The sequence below is a fragment of the Dunckerocampus dactyliophorus genome, chromosome 8 (assembly GCF_027744805.1).
Source record: "Dunckerocampus dactyliophorus isolate RoL2022-P2 chromosome 8, RoL_Ddac_1.1, whole genome shotgun sequence".
Lineage (NCBI taxonomy): Eukaryota > Metazoa > Chordata > Actinopteri > Syngnathiformes > Syngnathidae > Dunckerocampus > Dunckerocampus dactyliophorus.
This window is the reverse complement of record NC_072826.1, coordinates 6,457,461-6,475,000: the sequence shown is the minus strand read 5'-3', so window position 1 is coordinate 6,475,000 and position 17,540 is coordinate 6,457,461. Positions and strand designations below refer to the sequence as shown.

Genomic DNA, 17,540 nt, shown 5'->3' with positions numbered 1-17,540 from the left:
ATATTCCAATGAATGTGACACGTTACATGCTATGCTGCGATGTCAATAATACGAAAGGCTGTAGAACACATCCGCAAACCATTATAGGCCAGTTTTAAGCAAATGTTTTCAAAGAGAAGTTTAATGTAGACCATGATGATGTTTTCTCAATGTGTAGATAACAACAAGAGAATAAAAACGTAATCTTTAAATCTTGAAAAACTTGAAAATCAAGCCTTCTTTGCGTGATGGAAACCCCCCAGCTTTGTGAGGATTTACAAGCTCCGCTGCACACAAAAGAAGGCATCTACAGTACATTAACAGATTACAGAATAGTCTTTGTTGCAGACTCTCAAGAACAGATGATATACTTACTAAGAGTGACACACACCTCTGTTGTTGTCGTGTTGACTAACCCTTCGCTTCTGCTCAGACCTAAACTGTTTCTGAGTGAAGTCAAGATGCGTGAGAAACTATCAGAGCTCCCACAACAGTCACCACATTTACACACACACACACACACACATACACATGCACATCGCAGTTTAACCAACTTTATTACAGAAATGTAATAGAATAATTATAACTCTCAATTCTAGCAAACATAAATACGTGCTTTATGTCTCCAAAGGAGCTGGAAAAAGTGAGCACATACAAATGGTGAAGGGGCGGGACGGGAAAAGAGCTAGACAGAGGGGGGGGAAGCTTTCCAGTTTACATTCTGGAAGCTGGGCTGGTGGACCCTAGACCTAAGAAAACTTAATAACAGACCTTTGCTTGTAAATCGTGCATGGTGTGTGTGTGTGTGTGTGTATGTGCGCTCCTGGAGCCACAAGTACTAATGCATATTATGTCATACCATCATACAGGGTCTCTGCTAATTTCAACCAGTCAAATTTAACACTTTTGAAGACTTTTTTAAGACCATAATACATACAATTAAAGACCCATTTTGCATCCACACCGCCAAAAAAAAGTACAAAAGACAAGAAGGAAAATAGGAGGCGTGGAGTTACTTGCAGTGAATTACATATGAATTTATTCACAGCTCTTTCACATCAGAATACTAAAAACACGCTGCAGTGCGTACACCAGCTGGTTGTGCTCAATGAATTCTGACTGGGCTGCACAGCTACTTTAGTTCTAGTTATGTTATACTGTCCTCAAAAATCTAAACATTTGTAAGTGAGACCGAAGTTTATGCATTTGTTTTAAATAGAAGTAATGTGTACACATTTCCAAGACCTTTCAAATTTGTATTTCATAGATTTTTTGAAATTTTAAGACAATTGTAGACATTTTAAGGCCTTATATTCAAATTACTGGAATTCAGATATTTTAAGACCACTCAAGACCCCGCAAATACACTGACCATAATGCCAGCCGTCCAAACTAAAAAACAACACTAAAAAAATAAAAAACAAAAGGATATGAGGGTCAATTTGATATTTTTAAGTTTTAAAATTTTGTAAAAAGGCTAAAAAAAATTTTTTTAAGACAAAGCTTTATGTTATTATTAGTTATTACTATCAGCACTTCAGATTTCAGGGTTTTCTCTATACATTGTGCCTTTTATCCATATTTCTTTGCTTGTTTTTTTATTTGGTTTGTTCAATTTGACTTCTACAATGTGCTACGTGCCAATAACACCCCTGTAGGCATAACTTAAAACATAAATTCCACTCCATGAATGTGAGACAGGCAGTTTTCATGGTCATGACAGCTGATGTAGGAAAAATGTTGGGTATGCATTCAACTGGTGAAAAATTTGGCATAAGCAGTCAGCAAACTGGTGGAACAGGTTGGGGAACTTCGCAATGTTCGGTGCTCATTTGCACGTCTGAAAGGGACCATTGCACGCAGAGTATGACATATGCAACATTCTTTACCGAAACAAGAATTACAGTGTTTGTATAAGTTGTGTACTGTAATCAAGTCAACAAGCGCTGAAAAGCTGAAGCAGATTATTAGGGTGAGCAAACCCTCGTAAGAAATGTCTACCCTGCAAAAGAATTACAAAAAGTACAAGGCATAAACATAGTATTTAGTACTCTTACGAATGTTATACATCACACGTGTGCTTCTCCTACTATAGGAGATTAACATTCCGCTCTAATACGCACCAATAAGCCTCTTTGCCATTTTAGCGTATCATAGTAGTAAGGGCAAAGGTGGAAGTATCTAAAACAGCAATAGCTTGATGCCAGTTAGCTGATGTGGCTTCTGATGTGCTGGTGTGGTTTTGCCACTTGCCAGACAAGGAAAATGTGTGCAAACTGACTTCATGATGGAGCTGCACCAATTGACAAACAATCATAATGAGGCAGTGATGGATAAGTCATTCCCGTTCCAAAAATTAATAATAACCTGGTGGGTGTTTAGAAGTAATCAACTTGCAGGAATTTATTTGAAATCGTGGTGAAATGTGATGCTGCCAAATATACTTTAACTACAATACTTTTCCAGCTTTATTGGGTATTTTCCCTTGTGCAAAAAAAAAAAAAATTTTTTGTGAAACATGAGTAAAAACGCACAGTGAAGATAATACTGTCAGTAGCGGTGTCCCGATCTGATATTGATATCGGATATTGGGCCGATATTGGACTATATTGGACTGCATCTAAGGTCTGCGATATTTGTACTCCAATACAAGCAGTCGATTCCAGCCTCCGCCCCAGTCTATCCAGTTGTGGCCGGATATGGATAAAACTATACCCCAGATCAGAGGTCAGCAACCGGCGGCTACGGAGCCGCATGCAGATCTTCAGCCTCCTTGTTGCGGCTCCCACGGCAAGCTATGTGATTTGGTTGTTTTTTTTAACACTGAAGAAGAGGAAATATGTGTTTTCAAAAAGAGTTTGAAATATCCGACTCGCCGCCAGTCTATGAATGCATCTACACTGCTTTCTGACTGCTGATTGGATGAGCAAGGGAAGGGGGAAGTTTCTTCAGCCAGTGAGACACAAAAAAAGCATCTTGACAGTGTGTTACCCCCCCCACGGTAAGCTATACATAACCATGAATACGTCCCTAAAAAGAAAAATATCGGAAGAAAATAGACTTTAATTCTGAATGGATATATTTTGCTTTGCTTCCACTGCCAATGATGCTGTGTGCTTGATATGTGTAGAGAAATTAGCAAACAACAGAAAATATAACGTTGAAAGATATTTTCAAAACAAGCATTCAGCTTTTTCTGAAAAGTACCCAATTGATAGGCGTAAGGGAGCGATTTCAGAACTACTACGGAAGGTTGAGCAGAGCAAACATACTTTCAAGAAGTGGATGAAGGCTCCAAGCTCCATTAAATAATTTCAAAGTAGTCCTACATGCACGCTGCACTTCAGTTAGTTGAATTCTGTTGTTGTAACAGGTCAACTTTAAAAGAGATCAAAACTTTTAAAGGGTTTATAAGCTGTGTCATGTTTTGCGGCTCCAGACCATTTTTCTTTACTGGAAGAGGAGGCAAAATCGTTCTTTTGATGCCAAGGGTTGCCGACCCCTGTCCCAGATGTTTAAAGAGGTAAATGGATCTGTTTTTCTCATACCTATTGTTGTTGACTATTATTGTCTGTTTGTGTAATATCACTTGATCAAACCTTTTCCAACATTCCACACTACAAAATAAGTAATAACAGTATGAATGATTCGTGCTGATAGTGGATGGATATCGGTAGTCGATCAGAAATGAAAAAACGGAACCATACAGTAGAAGGCAGAGGTGGGAGAAAGTCAGCGTTTTGCAAGTCTCAAGTACTGTAAGTCTCAAGTCTTTAATCCCAAATCTCGAGTCAAGTCTCAAGTAAAAACGTGCAAGTCCAAGTCACGTCAAGTCAAGTGCCAATCATGGGCTTGAAATTTTACAAGTCATAAGCACCGTTTGGTGTTCACCAAATAAAATGTTAACAATTAATTTAACAATTACATTTGACAAATACAATTAATGTAGTTAGGATTGTTTCTTTTTTTTAACAAGTCACAGAAAAAGAGTGCTGACATAGCATTCAAGATTGAATCAGTACAAACCAGTACAACAACAAATGAACTTCTGAAGATGTTCAAGACATATTCAGAGCGCGTGTGCATGCGAATAACTTTCTACCACTCTCCAGTAGTCTGGCACGCACAGAAATGTAAGCCACACCCCCGTTCGTTCTTAAATCTGATTGGACATTTACAGATGCATTCACTGCGGCAGATCCTGTGGGGAAATTAGTTGTCTTGCTGGAAATGATATAAGAATGGTCACTTCAGTTGAATTTTTTTTCAATGGGGACGCATTTTACTCAACACACTCACTGAAAATCTCAAGTATTTTTAAGACATCAGACTAAAGTCCGAGTCATTGAGGTCAAAGTCCATAGTCATCAAAATTGTGACACAAGTCTCACTCGAGTTCACGTTACGTGACTCAAGTCCACACCTCTGATAGAGGGTTAACGTAAGTTGAAATGGATGCTACACACCTCACTATAAAGCAGTAGGAGCACAGAATCTCTTTCAGCCAATCAGAGAATAAAAGGTAATGATGACAAGATATAACAATATATATATAATATACTATGCTTTTCTTGTATTATTTAAATATAACATCATTCTCTCTTAGTAAATTAAGAAAGAATGATGTTATATTTAAATAATACAAGAAAAGCATAGTATATTGTACTAGTATAACAATATGATAAATAAAATGCTAATCATTAAAATATTTTTTAAAAGTCATTGAAGTAAAAAAAAAGTTTCTAAGGTTCATTGAATGTGTTCCTTGACTCTATAACTGAAAATGAAAGTGAAAACTAAGTGTCTTCAATCTGCCATTTTTTGCTGTAGCACAGTGGCACGCAATATTACTACAGTCACAGCATCCTGTCAGCAAACTCTAATAACCTTGAACAAAGCAGCTTTTAATGAAATTCAGCAGAGCCGCTGGTCAGAATCAAAGCCCTCCCTTGGTTAACTAAGCAAGATTAATGTCTAACACTTGTTCTCCTTGCCTCGGGCCGCACACTCACATACACACACACATACATACACACACACACAAGTCAGTGGCAGACTGGGTCACAAGACATTTGATCAACAGGGACCAGCAGAGCTCCAAAAGCAGAAATAAATACTGTTACTACTAATTACAAATAGGTGATAAATACCAGTTTGAATGACAAATGCACACACCTTACTGTTATTTCCATTTCCGGGGAGATTATCTTTTGTGACTCTTGTGCTCAACTCTTCGACAGGGTGTCAAACCTGCTATACCAGCATAACATGAATCCTTCCACTCAGTGTATGTTTGTGTGTGTGTGTGTGTTTTCTCTGCATGTGCATTAACAGTGGTGTTCATTTCTGCACTTCTCACAGCAGGGTGTTTCCCACTTTAACATTGAATCCTAATCCAGGTTGGCAGGGTAGACTTATTATTTCAAAGGGCAAAATCATCTTAAGGTTCCAAATGGGTAACTTCTTACTAAGCAGATGTCCAGGGAGCGTCCTCCAAGCTGCTCGTGATGCCAATAGCTAATATTGACACAGCACTACCTGCACGCAGATAGTATTACATGCACTCACAAAAAGACTGCTGCTTCCAGAAGCAAAGAGAATGCTGTCAAAGCACGATTGTTTGGCACTGTGTGACTTTAGGAAGACTTGCACAGATGGGTAGAAATTTAAGAGATTGAATTCATCATGGTAATGACAATTGTAATGGGTCCCGGGTGCCCCAAATGGGTCCTGTGAGTCCAGGTTTGGTTGGAGATCCGTGACTAGGAATGTAGTTCCGCTTAGTTGCTGGGGCCATTTGAGTAAAGAGTTTGGCTTCTCAAAACAATATGCTTTCAAAAAAGTAATACATTTGTATCACAAAACTGCCTCCTCAAAAAAATTTGACCTCACAAAACGCTCTGCGTTATATTTGTCTCCTGCCGTACCCCTGCGCGCTGTAGCCTGTGCATTCATGTATATGTGATGAACACGATCGCGGTAATGCCACTCTTCTTCCGCCGTGGCCATCTTGTTTACGTATGTGTTCCGCAGCGGAAGAAGATGCAACGTCTTCGTCACAGACACATGAATGCACAGGCGACAGTGAGCTGGGATATGGCGGTTTTGTGAGGTTGGATTTTTTTGAAGAGGCATTTTTGTGATGCAAGTGTATTACTCTTTTGAACGTTTATTGTTTTGAGAAGCCAAACTCTTTACTTAAATGGCCCCAGCAACTAAGCGGAACTACGTTCCTCGTCACGGATCCAAGCTATCCCGTTAAGGAACATAATATGATTAGACTTGCACAATTCCAAAAGCACAAAATCTGATTTAATCCTATCCCTTCTGTATATTTCAATTACTGATACGGGGGTCCTCGGTTGATGACTCACGTTCCCGGTTGGTGCTCAACATGTTCAAGTTGCAATTTTCTAATATTGAATTATTACATTAAAAGAATAAAAAATCTGAAAGGTTTACTGCCACAAGAAGGTAAGACATTATTCTCTCAGGGGTCACCAACACAGTGCCCGCGGGCACCAGGTAGCCCCCCACGACCACATGAGGTGCCCGCAGGCCTGCTTTTCATTCAGGTTTTCAGTTAATAATGTGAGAACACTAGAAAGAAATGTATTCTGAAACATAAAGTGTGAGTTGTGGATACCAGCATTTTGTGAATGTTTTGGTAAAACAAGCATATTTGATTTGTTTGGGTTGAAATAAGGTATGAAAATCATTTCTACAAAAATGAGTAGCTTGTGGCCATTTTCATTTTCTAAAAGTAGCTCTCACGAGAAAAAACGTTGGTGACCCCTGCTCTAAAGGCTGAAAGATGCTATGGATTAGAACATGAAGTGTTTGTGGATATAAATACAGGTCACATGTGTCAATAGACTAAATCCACAGTGTCACTGATTCATGCTTAAATTGAAAGTGAAAAGGATGTGTGGATACATTACATTTCTATAGCTTTCTGTCAAGCCAGAGCACCAGCAACCTGCTGCTCCATGGAAATCATGGTTACTGTCCTCCCTGGAAAATATTCTTTTAAATAAAACCTCCATTTGACAACATTGTAATGTTTCATATTAAAAGCTAATCATGCTAAAAGTTAGCTCGCTTCACCGACTAGGTTGCCATTGGCTACGAGCTGGCGTCAAAGGTATTTATAAGGAGTTAGGTTGTTTTAATGCCTGAAAGTGCTGATTTCGATACAAACATGAATTAACAAGGAAAGTAGAACTTCTGTATGGACTGCACGGAGGAGGTATTTAGAGACGGAAGCCTTTCTTTTTAGCCGGTCCGAAGCTGCTACTACTACTACTACTACTACTACGACTACTACTAGCACTGGGATTTGTGGCAGTGTATCACTCAACTGCCAAGTGGAATAAAACAAAAAGCGAAGTCCCGTGACCCTCTTATTTCTGTGAATAAATATATTGACCCAACTGTCACACGCCGACCTCAGTTTGCCCAGAATAAGTTTCACAACAAATTATGACTTACCGCGTCGGCCGAAAAAGTGTCTTGTGAGCGTCGAGTTTTTCCCCTACGACAGCACACTTTTTCCCGGGCGGCGTCGCCGACTTGTAAATCTTCTGCGGTGAGTTACTGTACAGTATGACCGAGGCGGTGCGTTGTCTCGTCCTCTTGCTACCACCGCTACTAAACACACCGACACGGTGGCTGAGAGAGTTGTCTCGCAGTCAAACATGTGACGTCACACAGGTGACTTCCCCATGAACACGCGCATGGCACCAGCAAACAAAAGCCTACTGGTGTGGGCGATACTGCAAGTTTGTGGTATCGATCAGATACCAAAGTAAATACAAGGGCCATTGTTGTGATAGTATACTAATGTCATAGTTTTTAATCGAAATTTTATGATTTTGTCTTTAATTTCTTAATAAGAAAAAATATAGTTTTGGCCAACAGAAAATATTCCCTCATTTCCTTTTATGACATTGTGTGTTTTTTTTTCTTCTGTTGGATCAGTTCTGTGTTTGCAAAGTAGTTTTTGTTTATTCATTTTGCACAACTGACGTGCACAAACACCATAGACACCAAGATAAAAACCAAATGCAAAAGAAAATATGTCAAAAACACACACAAACAACTGCATGAGACAAATGCTGCAAGTTAACGGTACAAAACAGACTCTTGCCATGACCTCCAGCGGAGCCGGACCTGAGGGATGTCCATCTTTAAAGACACGAGCGGGATGCCCAGAAGAAACTGTAAATATCGATCATTAATAATCTGATACTGATACTGCCACTGGTGTCGATACTACAGATATTTAGAACGATGTCATGCCTTACTTTCCACCTATGGTCATCGGAGTCACTGTGCCTTGATGAAGCCAGTTACTGTAATTCTTTACATCATCGTCCATAAACCAGGAAGTAGCCGGTTGACTCATAAACAAATGCACAAACTAATTTATTTTCCTTTTTCTGGTTGGCCTTGAAGAGGCCTGTGCTCCACTAATTGCTATTCTGTCGAGTATTTGTATTTTGTATTGAAAAACAAAATGCTTGGAGGCATATTTTAATCAAAGATTGATACTTTATTCATCTCCAAGAGAAATTACAGATACATGCTGTATCTGAGAATTGCTAATATCATTGATATGCTGTGATCTATTAACAAGTGTTTAATCATCAGTCGATTTTTCGGAAAGTATATTTCTATTTTGTTTTTTCGGCCCGACAACATTTAAAAGGACAACTGTCATGAGGCCCAACTTATGAAGTAAGGGGATCTTGCTGTGCTTCACAGTGTCACAGTACGTGTCGGAATTCATGTTTCCCTCAATGAAGCGCCAGCTCCCCAGCACTCATGCAGCCCCCAGACCATGATGCTACCCCAGAATGCTTGGCTGTTGGCTCGCCATGATTATCTTGGTACTCACTTGTGTTACCAGTTATTTAGAGTGGAAAATAATGGTGAGTCATTTCCAGTGGATGGTAAATCTATACTGCTATACAGGCTGGACAAGAAATACTCTAAAGTATCAGTTAATATTGTCCCTGTAATTAAAATGGTTGCTGAAAAGTGAGGGCTGTGCTCATTTTTGTGACTTTGCTCTGAGCACCTCTTTGGGATAACACTGCACAACGATTCTTTTTATATTGAAACATATAAAACACCACACGACCCTTTCATATCCTCTAATTTATTAGTGCTGTCAATTGAAAAAAAGAAGTGAGAGTAGCACACAGAACTTCGTTAATGTCCACCACACAATTTCCCCTTTGTAAGATATAGTGACACTGACAAAATTGCCAAAACCCGGAAGTGAAGACATAAGCAGTATATTATATGTGTTTTATCCATGATCCAGACAGCCATACATTTCCACACTGGCCCCACCCAGATCACTTCCACTCTCTTCCACTCTAGCACAAAGCCAAGCGGTCCACATGGTGCTGAGTCATCATTCTGCACCCACCAAAACTGTCCAACTATAAGAGGGAATGGAACAGTAAATTTAGACGGTCTGTCTCAGCACCTAAAGGGCTATTTATAGCACAGGAAAGAGCACAACAATGACGTATAGAGAAGATAACTGAGGTGAAATGCTGACAGAGGTTACGGCGTCACGCCATGAAGCGACTCATCACCAATTGGAAACAGTCCAATGTCATGATTAATCACTAACCCTTACATCTGAATGTACTTTTACTGTGTTACCTGTTTATCCAGTGTGATTGCTGAACGCATCATCAACAATAAAAGTGTGTTCCATGACTTCAACACATGCAGTTTTTACCCCATAGAAAACATTTTCAAGCATGTGTCCTTGGAAAAGACATTTCAAACTAAGGCACATTTGTATCACTTCTCACTTCTCTCTTCCTACTTCTCTGAAAGTGTCTGTGGTGACCCTGAATAGCATTCACTCCAACTCGGACTTGACCCATTCTTTCTTGTACCCTCATGACACAAAGCAATTACACAAAAGAAAGCCGGACATGTTCAAGCAAGGTGTTTTTTAACATCTTCTCACAGCGTCAACACAGTCTAAAGCAGGGGGATTTGTGGCCCGGGGCTGTTTTTTTTATCGGCCTGCGGCACATTGTCAAAATATAATTTAACAAGAAAACTAAAACAACAACAATAGAAAAAAATAGCAGTACTTTTACAAGAAAAAGGTCAAAATATTAAATAAATACATAAATATTAAAGTTGTAATCTAACAAGAAAAAGTTGTAACTGACGAGAATAACAAGTCATACTATTATGAGGAACAATAACGTCATTTGAGTAGTATAAAGTTGAAATATTACACAAAAAAGATTATTTTAATAAGATTATTTTAGCCTTACTTTAATATATATCATTTTTCACTTGAATTTGAAGTTATTTCTTTTTTCTTATTCTATTTTCTTATTTTTCTGATTCAATTTGGAACAATTTTTTTTAAAGGGTTCTTTAACATTGCGAGATAGAACCATTTTAGCTATTTGTGCATGTAACTCCAAAATAAATGGTCAGAGCACTTGAAAAAAAAATACAGGACACGTTTCCAACAGGTTCTAGAAAATATGAAAGGCTGATAAAACAAATGTAGGATTATTATTTTGGTATGAATCACAATATGGGGGGAACTATGGTGCTTGGTGGAGGTCTGCTCTCTCTGCTTCTCTAGTTTTTTTTTGTTTTAAGTGTTTAAATTTATTATTCCTGCAATGCTCCAAAGAGACCACATCCTGGTGAGCTGAATGACTTCAGGCCGATAGCCCTGACGTCACATGTGATGAAGACCATGGAACGGCTGCTGCTCTCTCAACTGAGGCCACAGACCCATCACACACTCAACCTCGACCCTCAATCATCTTCTTGCTCCACCAATCTCTCGCTCACCTGGACAGAGGCAGTGGTGCTGTGAGGATTACATTTTTTTCTTGTCCAGCTCCTTTAACACCACCCAGCCTCAGGTCCTCAGGGACAAGCAGACACGGATGGGAGTAGGATCACACCTAATGGCATGGATTACAGACTACCTGACTGGCAGACTTCGGTACGTGCGACTGGGGAACCGCATGGGAGCACCGCAGGGAACTGTGTTCGCCCCTGTTCTGTTTACCCTGTACAACTCGAAGCTCTGCCATGTACAGAAGTTGTACAAAAAGAATGTATCAGGAAGGGACAGAACCGTACAGTACCGTACAGGAAACTCCTCAGTGTCCTTTGCTCGGCCACAGATATCAGGGTGATCCAGCTCAGTGGTAATGACAAAGCCTGCATTCCTCACCAGTTTGTCCAGGCGTGTGGCGTCCTATAAGAATAAAGTCAAAAATATGAATGGAAAAATGTCATGATTACCGGAAGAATATTTCAAAGAAGAAAGTTGAAATAGTTGGAACATTAAACGACAACGGAAATGGAAAAATAGCTGCAGTTTTACGAGAATAAAGTCAAAATATTAAGAGAAAAAGTTGTGTTCTGCCGATAAAAAAGTCACCATTTTGCAAGAATAAACTTGTAAAATTATGAGGAAAAATGTCATTTTAGTAGCACAAAGCTGAAATATTAAATAAAAAAGATATTTGTTTTTTTTAATTTAAGTCGTAATATTGTGAGAAACAGAGAAAACAAAATAGAAATAATCTTGTCATTTAAAAAAAATTTGGTTCGGAAAAAGGTACAATATTATGGGGAATAAAGTAAAAATATTATGGGAATAAAGTCAAAATATTAGACAAAGAAAATGTACAAATATTATTAAAGAAGAAAGTTGAAATATTTTGAAAAAAAAACAACTGCATAAATGGGAAAAAAAAGAGCAAAGACTGAAGTTCATACTAATAATACGGTTTTTCACCTATATCACAAAGCTGAGTCAGTCTTTTCTCGAAATATATATGAGGTCGTATATCTCATATCTGCATATGTTGATTTACTTCCTTTCATTTTTCATTATGTGGCCTTAAGTTTGGACAACCCCGGTCTAAAGCAAGGAATGTATGCTTGTCAGATTTTCCGTATGCGCGAAACAAAATAACCTGTTGTGACTTCGGTAATTCCAGGTTGATGCTTAACCAGTTTGTTCACGTCAAATCGGACAACCCAGAGAGCTCAGGAGACAAAACATTTCCCCGCTGTTTTACAGTGCAGTATAAATAGCAAGAGGAACAAACGCTTTTGTATTTGTCGGCCCAGACAGACGCCCATCGACTGTATGACGGTGGTGTCCAAAGTGTGGTCTGGGGCAGCTTGTTTTTACAATACAAGAATATGATTAGAAACTTTAAGCCCATATCAGAACGTCTTTATTTTTTTCTGTATGTGGCCCTCAGCGGAAAAAGTTTAGACACCCTTGCTGTATGAGGACAGAAAAACTGAATAGTCAGCATTTTTGTCTTATCAACCCAACACATACTGTCAGTGGGCATACTGCAGGGAGCACAGAGCAGCAGAGGGTATCAGGAAAAAAATCATCGCAAATGAAGGGAAGGACATTTTCCGCTAATAAAAACACTACTTCATGATGAAATAAAGGGCATATCAGCCTGTCCACTTAGGAAGCAATAACAATTATGAATCAATTTCTTGTGCCAATAGGCCAGAAAAAAGGAGAAAAGGAGAGACAAGCCCTATTAACAAATAATTGAGACCACTTCCCTCTCCTCATCTTCTCTGCTTGATTCCTGAGTAGTTTTTAACTTTGGTAGCATGAGGTGGTTTCTGCAGCCCATAGAAGATGCTCAAGTAATGCAGCTTCTCAAAAGATGTCGTACATACAGTATAAGACACAGTAAGCACAGTGTGGAGAAGATACCAGGACACAGCAGACAGGTAGGGGGGCATAGGAGGGCAACAGCCGACTGATGCCTTGGTCCAGGTGTGGGAGGAGATCCCCCAGGAGTGCATTTTTAGTATGATTTTGAATCCAATTCAATTTTGGGTTTCCACTGATTACCTGACTTTGCTGTCAATCAATTATACCATGTAGCCTACCTATGGATGTCATTTTGCCAAAAAGTGACACTTATTGTCCCAATAATCCAACACAGCAGACGACACACAATGTTTGAAATGTTTCCAGTCCACATGAACCCTTTAATGTTCATGTTCTTAAGAACTGAAGCATTTGAGGAGAACAAACGCTTATTTTGGAAGCAAGACTTGACAGATGTGCCTGCAGCGCCGCTCTGCAACAGGATTTGGAAACTTTCTAACCACACTGGTACTCTATTACCTGTGGACTACTACATGTGGACTACTCAGACGAGGAAGAATGGTCCCTTTCACCTCACGGGATGAATGCTGATTGGCTAACTTCAGTAAAACATTAATAGAGTGACCTCTTTATCCAAACAGCACTCAAGCCGTCCAACACAGGACCAGTGTATTGGAATTCTGACCCACTGACACCCAGGGGGTTAATGTCATCTCCAGTTTTAGATTTACTTATTGCTTCCCTGTTTTGAACAGGAGTGATTTGAGCTGAGGTAGTTAAGTCATTTGAACTTGGTTTAGTTAACTTGCTTTTCATTATCTGGTTCCATAGTGCCAAGTCCATCCATCCATTTTCTCTCCCGCTTATCCTCATTAGGGTCGCGGTGGTATGCTGAAGTCTATCCCAGCTGACTTCGGGCGAGAGGCAGGGTACACCCTGGATAGGTCACCAGCCAACAGCAGTGGTGTCAAGTCATTTTTTTAGATTCTCAAAGTTTTATAATCATTAGATATGTAAATGGTCAATGACTTACAGGCAATTGTTGCTAAGTCTCGCCCGTGCCCCTTCAGAGATGTTAGCGACCATGTTTTTCAACCACTAATATAACACAATATATTTACAGTATGTATCAGCAACAGTAATAATAAGGCAGTAAGGAAGCATGACTACTGTACTGATGCTAGTTACTGGTTTCATCAAAAGCAAAGTTTTAAGATGTAAAACCATCCTTTTTGAGAATTTTGAATTTTGGAGAAGATTTCCGCCACTTGGCCCAACCTGGTGGAGGATCCTGATAGCTGAAGGCTCTCCCTCCAATTCTACTTTTGGAGGTTCTGGGAACCCCAACTGGACCGGAAGAATAGCATTTTAAATTAATTTCTGCATTTTATAGACAGCCAGTGCAGTGACACTAATACTGGAGAACTGTGATCTCTTCTTGTACTTCTAGTCAGTACTCAGGCAGCATCATTTCAGAGCAGTTAGAGAGTCTTAAGAGTATTTAGCAGAGGCGAGAACAATTCAGTGTTTTGCAAGTCTCAAGTAAGTCTGAAGTCTTTAATCTCAAGTCTCAAGACAAGTCTCAAGAGTCAAATCCGAAGTCATAGGCTTGAAGTCCTTCGATATGCACTGTTTAGTGTCTCTAAAATAAAATGCCATTTTAACAATGTAACGATCGATTAAATTTGACAAATACAATGAATGCATATTGAATTGTTAAATGTTTTAAATAAAAGAAGACCAGTGTGACAAGAAAAAGAATGCTGACACAGCATTCAGGATTTAGACTGCACAGAAATGTAATCATATTAGTTCAGTACGTTGAAGGGGACACATTTTACTCACCACATTCACTGAAAATCCCAATATATTTTCAAGTCATCAGACTAAAGTCAAATAGTGAGTCATTGGTGTCAAAATCCGAGCTGAGTTGCAAGTCTTTGACGATTTTGTCAAGTCAGGTGCAAAGTCATCAAAAATGTGACTTTAATCTGACTCGAGTCCAAACCTCTGGTATTTACAGACTTAATAGATTTCAGATAGCGGCCTAGAGCTCACAAAAACATGGCCTAGTTTTTCAACTAGCAACAAGAAATTTGGGATTGTTATAATGTTTTGCAAGTGAAAACACACAAATAGCTGTGCAGCTTTGTTAATGCTCCAACATGACAACTAATAATGTGGGGATTGAAAATGGACAGATCCTATTTCAAATCATGTTGCTGGTCAGAGACACTCGTGGGATTGTGTAATTAGAGCGAGCAACCCCAGTCTTCCTGATCTCTCTCTGATCTCAGTTCTACCTGAGGCTCATTACGGATTTTTTCCTTGCTTCGGTCACAAAGGCTTGCTCATGAGTAGTTTGAGACATGCTGACATCTACGGCTCTACGGCTCTATAGAAATAAAATGGACTTGACTTGCTCTGCCTACTTCCTGACTGACATGCTATCTTTATCCAATTGAAAACGATCACTCACTCTTGGTCCCTGTGTATCCAGTTGCCGTCTTTGCATGCCCCGTCTCAATTATGTGTTATCTAGACAGCCTTTAATCATTATTAATGATAAAAGCCTGTTTTGCCAAACCAAAGAGCGGACAAAATACTTTTATATATGCAGTAATAATTGTATACATCAAGATGACTCCGGTTAATTCTCTGTCATTAATATTGCAGATGATGCAAAATGGTTTGTGCTCGTTCTACATCTTTAAACATTCATACCAGCTTTCACTGCCTCGGTTCAGTGCTGCCTAGATTAGATGTTTGGACTCTTTGGTATAGCTAATTAACTTATCAAAGCTGGGTTGTATTACCCAGCAGTATAGCTGTGGTGTGGAATAAGAAGCCTGCATTGATTACAGTCTGTACTACTGACAATGCCGAAATGTATACTTAGGCAAATGAAATGTATTAAGAGTAAGAGTGAGAGTAATATGTTACAATAAAGTCACTTTTAAGATGGCCTTGAGAAATAAATGTTTTTGTGTGTTTAACAGATGTACAGACACACTGAAAATATGTCTTACATAATGATGATGTGCGGTACTTTTTACAGACCAGCAAGTGACAATATCTGTTAATCGGCATGACACTTGACTCATGCAAGGTGATGTCAGAAAAAATTCTGCATTCTCTTACCTACAGTGTTCACAGGATAAGTGACGACAAATTATTTCAAGAATGCATTTACAAGGACCAAGATAATGTCAGTCCTTGACAGGTTCGTGTTTATCAACAAACGTCACACTTTGTATGACAGTGTATCCAGCCACATTTGTGATTTAGCATCCATGGGCCCGCAAACTCACAGATGTTTTTTCCGCAGAAAGCACATGTCCTTCACCCTAAACTGGTAATCATTTCAAAATTTTTTGATAACACATTCGTCCCTCGGCCTTCATTAATAAATCATGCTGTTTCGTGGTTGAATATGGCCTATTATTAGTAAAAAAAATGCATATGTAAGCAAATGTTGCATAGTTTTTGCCCAAGTTAAGCATTTTCAAAGATAAAAATGGCTAAATGAACTAAAATACAAATATAAGGCAATCAAAGGACGCATTCAAAGACGTTGATGAAACGTAGTATTCTACATTGGTCACTAAGAGTCAGTAGTGTTTACTGTCATGTTTGGTGAGACACACACGTGCCAGAATTGTCCACTAGAACAACAGGCTTTGATTGCAGGTTTGAGTTATCTCACAACAGGCACAATAATCCATCAAACATATCACGAATAAAACCACGGGCTACTTTTGTGGCCATTTCCCATGCAAAGCTGAAACTCAACTCTGAGCCCCCAACGTCACTTCCTGTCTGCCTCTCTTTCAGGTAGGGCAGGGGACTCCAACCATCGGGTCGGGGCCCAGTACCGGTCCGTGGGCGGGGCAGAGCTCTGACAGGATACCTTTCAGGCGCAATGTTAAAAAAATACACACACACAAAAAAATACTTTTGTAAATAACTAAATGCATTTTTAAGTAAATGCATATCAATTTTTTAATTCAAAAATAATATAGTTTGACGTTTTTGCATGTTTATGTTGTTTGATGCGAGGGTCCCACTTTGTTTGACAGTCCATGAACGCACCATTGTACGTGCGCTAACCGTCTTCCACTCTGCACAGATTGTCAACTATACTGTATTTTTTATCGGGGTTTTTTCACTTCATATTTGCTCCCAAATGCTCATACTCGGTGGAAATGCAAAAAGGTAAAGTTTGATGACGTTATCGAGTGCTAATGTATATATTTGTTGTGTGCACAGCTTCAGTTTAATTCATGCTAGCACACTGCTTGTTACCACACACATCAAGCAGCGGCGCTATAATATTGTCTCTAAAAAACTCCACGCTTATAGTGGTGGATGGTGGGTCTGTATTCATTTTGTGCTTCTAATTTGATGTTGTTCCTGTTTTAGTTTTACACAATAAAGACTAAATGAGATAAATTACATCACTATACGACCCCCACCACCAACCCCCCGGTCCGCGGAGATTTGTGGGAACACGAGCCGGGCCGTGGATCCAAAAAGGTTGTGGACCACTGCCGTAGGGAACACATTTATAGTAACACACACAAGCACGAGTTTTATTAATGTCTTAAATGGCTTATTTACTCTTATTACTGTATGTCTACTATACTGGCTATTACGAGTGTAAAGGTGACTGTAGGGGTGTTATTTCATGCCTAGAGGGGTCTAATAATGTTAAAAATACTATTTAGAAGGTCTGAAACAGGTTTTCTATGCTCTAACTACAAAAATATTTCATTTATAAATAAGGAGTCCTACTTCACAAAGGTTTGGAACCAATGGACCACGATAGCCGAGGGGTTACAGTACAGGTAAAATGTACTGCATACAGTCATCCCTCGATTATCTCTCC

At 39.2% G+C, this 17,540-nt stretch overlaps 1 protein-coding gene across 2 annotated transcripts in view; it reads right to left on the bottom strand.

The window, feature by feature from the left end:
- Positions 1-7,639, bottom strand: part of LOC129186644 (protein kinase C delta type-like) — a 20,283-nt gene extending 12,644 nt beyond the window's left edge. Inside the window, exons 1-2 of one of the 2 annotated variants that reach the window (XM_054785096.1) lie at positions 7,471-7,639; positions 6,921-6,993 (exon numbers count right to left, since the gene is read on the bottom strand). The gene's annotated coding sequence lies outside the window, so the exon portion shown is untranslated. The remainder of the gene's footprint in view (positions 1-6,920; positions 6,994-7,470) is intronic. The other variant, XM_054785095.1, reaches the window with a different exon arrangement.
- Positions 7,640-17,540: the final 9,901 nt, after the last annotated feature.